At 36.6% G+C, this 8,093-nt stretch overlaps 1 pseudogene; it reads left to right on the top strand.

Moving 5' to 3' along the window:
- Window positions 1-5,435: 5,435 nt before the first annotated feature.
- On the top strand, window positions 5,436-6,560 carry LOC119536937 (annotated as a pseudogene).
- The last annotated feature ends 1,533 nt before the right edge of the window (window positions 6,561-8,093 follow it).

Here is an 8,093-nt window from a genome sequence, read left to right as displayed (position 1 = left end):
CATCATTGCACGGAACTTTGAATAGGAAGTGAGTTCTGGTAGGTTTGTATAGGTTAGTGTGAAATAGTGACGCATCCCAAAGTAATCTGGGCAGAGAATAAAAATATATATGCAGGGCCCCCCTGAGGAACTGGGGGGAAATGCAGAAGTGTTGAACTTCCACACCTGGATTGTTGCTGATGTTCTCACAAACATTGAGGACTGACGGTTTGGTATGCTGAGTCCTCTATCTCAGGGCTTGCCCTTATGAGGTTCGTTACTACAAAGAAGAGGATAAACCTGCTTATAATTCTGCCTAAGTATCTCCCCGAGTACCTCTTTGTTGCTCAGATGTGGCCCTCTCTCTCTAGCTAAGCCACCTCGGCAGGTGAATTCCCTGCACTCCCCCCCTATGTGGGACCTGACTCCCAGGGGTGTAAATCTCCCTGGCAACAAGGGATATGACTCCCAGGGATGAATCTGGACCCAGCACCATGGGACTGATAACATCTTCTTGACCAAAAGGGGGATGTGAAATGAAACAAAATAAAGTTTCACTGGCTGAGATATTTCAAATGCAGTTGAGAGGTCACTCTGGTGGACATTCTTATGCACTATATAGATAACCCTTTTTAGGCTTTAATTCATTGGAATAGCTAGAAGTAAATACCTGAAACCATCAAACTCCAACCCAGCAGCCTTGATTCTTGAAGACAATGGTATAGCAATGTAGCTTACAAGGGATAACAGTGTGATTGTCAAAGCCTTGTGGATCACACTCCCTTTGCCCAGTGTATGGATGGATGAGTGGAAAAATGGGGACAAAAACTAAATGAAAAACAGGGTGGGATGGGGGGATGATTTGGGTTTTTTTTTTACTTTTATTTTTTATTCTTCTTATTCTTTCTGGTGTGGGAAAGATGTTCAGGGATGGATTGAGGTGATGAATGTACAACTATATGATGGTACTGTGAACAGTTGATTGTACACCATGGATGATTGTGTAGTATGTGAATATATCTCAATAAAACTGAACTTAATTAAAAAAAAAAAAAAAAAAAAACTCCAACCAGAAAAAAGTCTCCATATATCTAAATATTGGGGTACTTCCTCCTGGCTCTATCCTGAGCTTTCCATCCTTTATATACACAGTTCTGTTCAATCAGAATATACACATGGTGATAGGACTGGAACCAGCTCTTTCAGGATGCATTGTAGATCTAGGGACGTGGTGTTCATCACCCTTACGTGTCACATGGCTTCTTGTTCACAGCATCTTCACCTCTAATGTCAATTCCATTCTGCTTACTCTGTGGGCCAATTCCCTGTATTTATTCAGCTTCTATAATTTCCTAATTTCAGTTTGTACCTGACTCATCATGACTGTTGTCTATAGAAGTCTGTCATCCAAGCTTGAACTGCTAAAATGCTCATTCTTTTAAATTTCCTAGTTCATAATCTCAAGACAGAGGACACTTGATTATGATGTAGAATACTCACTGACTTCATTTTGACTTTATTTTGAACAGTGGGAGCCCATGCTGCCTGTATCCAGGCATAAATTTTTACTTAATGTTTCTAAAATGTGTTAGATTTCAGGGCCTTTGGATTTGTTGTTCCTTCTGCCCAGAACACTCTGCTTTATATCTATCATGGCTGGACATTCTTTTCCTCCAGTTCAGTGTAAACTCTAAAAAATGGCATTCCCTAAATACTTGATCTATAGTAAATCCTCCGGAAGTCAGTTTCTAGAACGTATCTTTTTTTTTTTAATTTATACCCTTTGATATTAATGTTAAATTATCTTATTTTTTTATCTTCTTGTATGTTTATTATTCATATCCCCTTACTAGAATTTAAGGGTTATGACAGCAAGGACCAGGATTAGTTTATTTATGACATATCTTCAACATTTACTACAGTGCTTAGCACAATATAGAACTACACATAGTATTCTATTTATTAATATATTTAAATAAATGAGAGGAAATATAGTCACATGATCTCAGAGTTATTATTTGAAATCTAAATTTAGTGATTTAAATAACAGAAAATCAGAATGCCTCTCCATAATCCTCTGGCAACTATGTCAGTAAGGATGAAAGTGTTGTTTGTGTCCCAGATTCCTTCCATTTGCCAAATGACTTCATGGTCTACCCTGCTGTTTGACACAAAATGGAAACACATGCTTTTGCATGAGCAAATAAGGTAAATGTTTCCACGTACAAAATGTCATAATCTTGTAATCATACTTACATATTAGGGAATTTGGAAATCTCCTTAAATACAGGCAAAGTATAGGTGTTTGGGTTTATGTGTGAGTATTTATGTGTACATATTATGAGTGTCTGTTTTGTTTCTGTGAAAGAGTGTACATATGTTCTCAGGAGAGAGTCCATAGTTCTCACTAGATTTTTCCCAAAGGAATTTGAGACTCCAAGGGATAAGGAATCACTCCTTTATAAAGTTAAATTATTTTATCAGAATGCAAGTTAGCTAGCTACTTCCACCTTGAAAACCATAACAGCTTAAGTAACTGAAGACTCATTCCCTAGATGTTCAAATCAATTAATGATACCTTTGTTAAGTGAGTAATGTGTTTAAATATGGAGTATGAATGTTTGTGGGACGAAGATGAGAATACAAATGAAGATGAATAAGATACTTCCATGACTGTCAATTATAAACGCTCATAATATGAAAATATTCTATGTATTTTGTATATGGAAATGTTAAGAAAATATTTAATTCATTTATTAAAGAAAAACTTCACACGTGGTTGCACAGCATTTGGAAGTTAAATCTGGTTTATCAAAGCTGCATCTCTATTAAAATGTTTGCATAATATGGAAGATAAACTCTCGATAATTTTATTAACAAGCTATAGTTATTATGTAAATTTTATTCGTAGTTTTACTGAGGCTACTCCACTGTGGCTCAGAGTTTGACAGTTACTTTAATACACTATGACTTTTAGGATTCAAAAATTAATCAGCTTTGATCGTCTCAGCTGTAACTGACTAGAAATTGGACTGCAGCCTGGTATCATGTGGAAACAAGTACTTTAAAAATTTTACATCACTGCTTTTAAAAATCACATGACTTTATTCAGTCTTGATTTGAGAACTATAAAAATGGTTTAAATTGCCTTTGTACCATAGGAATGGAATAGAATATTGTTTTCTCATTGCTGTTTCCCAGAAGAAAGAAATAGTTGTTTCATTCAAATATGAATTGCCTTTTTAATTACCGTTCAGAGAATGCTGGAAATTATTCCAGCAATACTGCACCAAATGACGTGCATAAAAAGAAGAAAAAAATCACTAACGGTTAGCAAGAGACATCTCTTCTAATTACTTTTACTATTTTATGTTCCTTTGGTATCTCTTGAAAATATAAATCCTGTCATTTAGAATGTTATGTGTTTCCTTTAGATTTGAATTGGAAAGTTAGTTTAAGTTGAAGGAATTTTTGGATACTTTGCCAAGATCATTAAAATAAAAGTATAGTCCAAACAATTGCCATGAGTGTGGAAAATCTAGATTCCTATAGATAGGATATAAATAGGGAAATTCTCCAGTGAGAGGGGTCCTGACAGGTGTTTAGAATCTTCCTTTATTATGGAGTGTTGATTAAAAACAATTTGGAAATTTCAATTTTATTTGTTATAAAAATTATCCACATTTAAGAATTTCTTCCAGCTGATGAAATGATGAGTTTGAAGTACTGACTCAGGCTCCTCAGTATGGCCTGGGCTGCCTCACATGGATTTGGCACATTTAGCCCAGGCTGGGGAAACACTGGCTGACAGCAGAAACAGAATATATTCTCCTAAGGCAATTGGTACAAGAAAGCATCATTTTACATGGCCAAAGTCCAATTATTTGCACAGAGGCCCTTATTTTATCTTAATATCATCCTTGGTTGGAGGTAGCAGGAAGGAAGAAGTGGTGATGGGAAGGAGTGGCATATTTTGGCACCACTATATGGATGGAAAACCTCAGGCCCTTTGATCAGTGTGGAACTATTATGTGCCTACCATCCAAGTCTACATCACAGCCAAGGCAAGACCTCAACTCCTAGGCTTCTCAGTCTTGAACTTTTTTCCACTTTACTAGCCACCAAAATATTCCTTGGATTTTCTGCTTTTTAAAAATATTTTACTAAGAAATTTGTGGGAAAAAAGGGAAAGAAACTGACCTGTGATTAACCACCACTCTCGGATTGGGAATAGTAATATATGCTTTTCATGTAACTGTATTCAACTCTCATGAAAATCCTATGTGAACTTTGAGGTAGATATGATTGTCCCCATTTAACAGATGAAAAAAAAAAGGAAACGGATTCACTGAGGTTGGGAAGGTAGTAATTAAAGTACTATGGGATGATTTCCAGATATGATCATTTTGTCTCACTTATCAGGTTCTTGATGATCAGTAGTGATTACTTGAGCTTAAAATGAGCAAACATGGAGGGTGTTTATTCTAGAAGCTAATATGACTGTATGTGAAAATTACAGTGGCTCTCTCAAGAATTATTCTAATAGTATAGCTCAGGATACAACCTCTGTTTTAAGACATAATGGAGTTTTTTAGTCTCTTTTCATTAAAGGTCTTTGGCTTTATGATGATTGTTTTCAATGCACTAATATTTACCTATTGTCTTTTATATGTGCCAGAGTCTTTTTCAGATTTGTTAAGATTACTAATGGTTATTTAGACATAATGATGAGCAAACATGGAGGGTATTGTCTCGAGAGGCAAATAGGGCTTCATAGCTGAGTTTGGCACATTTCCCAGAGACCTAATCATCTGACAGTGTTTAAAGCCTTGAGCACATCATCTGGGTGTGTGTATTTTAAGGTCTAGAAAATTAACCTCACAGTATCCATATCTGGGAGTTTCTCAGGTTTTAGTTTAGTATTTTGTTTCATTTTGCTTTCACTCACTGAGAGAATTGTATTTTTAAATTGTAGTCATATATCCAAGGAATTTTTATTGAGGACCTACTATGTGCTAGACACTATTCTAGGCATTTGGAATACCTTAGTGAACAAACCAAAAATCCATTCTTCATGACTTTTACATTGTAGTAAAACAAGCACATCTCTGAAGGTAGGGAACTTGGAAATTATCCAAAAATTTTCAGCAGTTTTTTTTTTTTTCTAATGAGTTAACAGATGGCTCTGTAATATTTACATGGTTTGTAGGGCACTCAGAATTCTCTGAGGGGCTCTCTTTATCCACTTTTGTTCATTTTGATTTCTAGGGCTTGACTCTGAGAACCAGGTAGGGCAACATAGGACTGGTCTTTTACTATGGTGATATCTAGAAGATTTTTAACCTTAGATCTTGAAAGATGTTCAAGAATTGTATTAAGAATGGCTGAAAAGAGGCGGAGCGCTAACTTCCATCTTCCCCAGCCTGCTGCTGCCATAGAACCATAACTCCTATGAAATGCTCCGGTTTAGAACTTCTGATGTCTCTCAAGCCACTTTAGCCAGGATGGCCCCAGTGTGACAAAATTTGACAAAGTGGGGAATGTTACTTCTTTCGAAAGGAAGAAAATTGAATTATACCAAGAGTTAGGCTTCAAGCCAGAGATTTGCAATTTCAGCATTTAATGAGCTTCACAACCAGAAACAATGAGATTATCATGAGAATGGAGTATTTGAAAGCTGTGATAATTCCAGAATGTCTTCTGATATTAGATTATCATGATTTAAATTTAGATCACTGGCTGTTCCGGGAACTCCCTTCACAGTTGGCTGGAGAGGGTCAACTTGTCACATACCCTTTACCTTTTGAGTTTAGAGCTATAGAAGTACTCCTGCAATATTGGATCGGTACCCTTCAAGGGAAACAGCATTTTGCAGCCACTGATCCTTGAGACATTGGAAGCTTTAGTGGATCCCTAACATCCTTCTGTACACAGAAGCAAACTGCAGGTCTTACTAGAAAATGGCAAAAGAATTTCAGAGTTAGAAATGGGTATTAATGTTTTCACAGAGTTGATTTTGGAGATCTTAGTTGAAGAAGAGTTGCTAGAAGAGCTCTGTCTGACAAAATGTTATGACCCCCCAGTCTCTGAGGAGAGCAGTACTGGAATTGACCATGCAGAAGAGATGGAGCTGCTATTGAAAAACTATTACCAATTAGCTGACGGTCTTTCTAATGCCACATGAGAACTCTGGGTACTGATTGATGATTCACAAAGTATCATTTTCATCAATCTGGGCAGCCACTGTAATGTGATGATGTGGTTTAACCTACAGTTGACCATGGGAACCTTCTCTGTTTCACTCTTTGGACTATTGGGAGTTGCTTTTGGAATGAATTTGGCGTCTTCTCTTGAAGAGGACCATAGAGTGTTTTGGTTAGTGACTGGAATATGTTTATGGGAAGTGGCCTAATACAGACGCATTTGCTTTCATTTCTTGGACAACAGCTAGAAGCTCCTTTGCCTCCAGGATGGCCTCTCTACCTAAAATGACCCTTCAGGCAGGCAGACGGATGGAAATGAAAAGCTGCCTCAGGCAAGATGGACTTGGATCAAGCAGGAATATCCTAACAAACCATTAGGAACACCCGGTGGGGTCTGCATATTTTGTTATGGTAGTCACAGGAGACTTCTGATATACTTTTATTTTCTTTTACAGAATCAGAGACTTGAAAAATATAATCAGTTATGTTTAAATTAAAATGTCTGATGGTAGAAACACATAGTGGCAGGCACAGTACTAGAATTTATTGGCAAGTTCAGAATTCTGAGTAAAGAAGCAAAGTACTTGCTTTGTAAAAGGCAAAATTCTGTTCCTACAAACATAAAAAACTGTTTTTATAAGACATGGCATGAATCATGAAAAGATTAATATAACACAAGAACAGAAGATTTTGTCTTTTTATTTAATTTATACATATCAAGAAAAGTACAATTCTAATGCAAAATGAAGCCTATAAACTTGACAAACCCACGGTTAAGATATCAGGTATCCTAGTTGTAGTCAGTACAGGGCATCATGTTCATTTTAATTTCCTAACTCTCAGATGAATGAAAGTTAGCAGACTACGTATTAATCTTAAAACAGACTTGAAGTTTGTGCTTTAAAATTAAGCATTGACATGTTCTCATTTTCTTGTATTTGCCTCTTTTTTATAAGGGAAATAAAGATAAGGAAATGATCAAGGAAAAAAAAAAAAGAATGGCTGAAAACCCAAAGTGATCTTCAGTCAAATGCAGCAATAATCTGAGATTTGAGAGGAAGTCAAAATTCCTGCTTACTTCCTCATTCATAGTGTGCTGGTTTGAATCTCTTATGTACCCCGGAAAAGACCATTTTCTTTTAATCCATTCTTGTGGGGGCAGACCTATTTTGGGTGGACCTTTTTGTTAGAATATTTCAATTGAAATGTGACCCAGCCCATTCAAGGTGGGTCTTAATCCTTTACTGGAGCCCTTTTTGAAGAGGATAAAAGACAGTAAAAGCTCAGAGAGCTGAGAGAGAAATTTACTGGGAGAAATAAACAAGGACCCACAGGAACTGAGAGAAAAAGCCATTAAAACCAGAACCTAGGAGAGAAAGACCAGCAGACACTGTCATGCAACTTTCCATGTGACAGAGGAACCCGGGATGCCAGCAGTCTTTCCTTAGAGAAGGTATGTTCCTCTTTATGCCTTAATTTGGACATTTTCATGGCCTTAGAAGTGTGGATTTGTAATCTAATATATCCCCACTGAAAAAGCCATCCCCTCCTGTTATAGTGCATTCCAGCAGCTTTAGCAAACTGAAACAATAGTTTACTATGAGAAGATAGTGCAACAACTTACATGTCTAACTCAGGACAACAGGAAGGATAAAATGGAACATCATCCATCTCGGGAGAACTGAAATGGTCATTTTTGGAAAGTTATTTACAAAAGCAAACATTTACAGAGGATCAAACCTCAACCTTCACACTGCATGATTAAAAACAGCCTTCATTAAGATTTGTAGTGTTAGAAATGCTAGAGATGTGTATACATTTACTTATTTCAACCCAAACTGTTAAAATAAATCTGTTTGTTTAGTAAGCACTCTTTCACATCCAATGTGTTTTGATATCCCAAGGGAATGC

Source organism: Choloepus didactylus, chromosome 6 (assembly GCF_015220235.1).
Source record: "Choloepus didactylus isolate mChoDid1 chromosome 6, mChoDid1.pri, whole genome shotgun sequence".
In the NCBI taxonomy this organism is placed as follows: Eukaryota; Metazoa; Chordata; class Mammalia; order Pilosa; family Megalonychidae; genus Choloepus; species Choloepus didactylus.
This window is presented reverse-complemented; position numbering and strand designations above follow the sequence as displayed.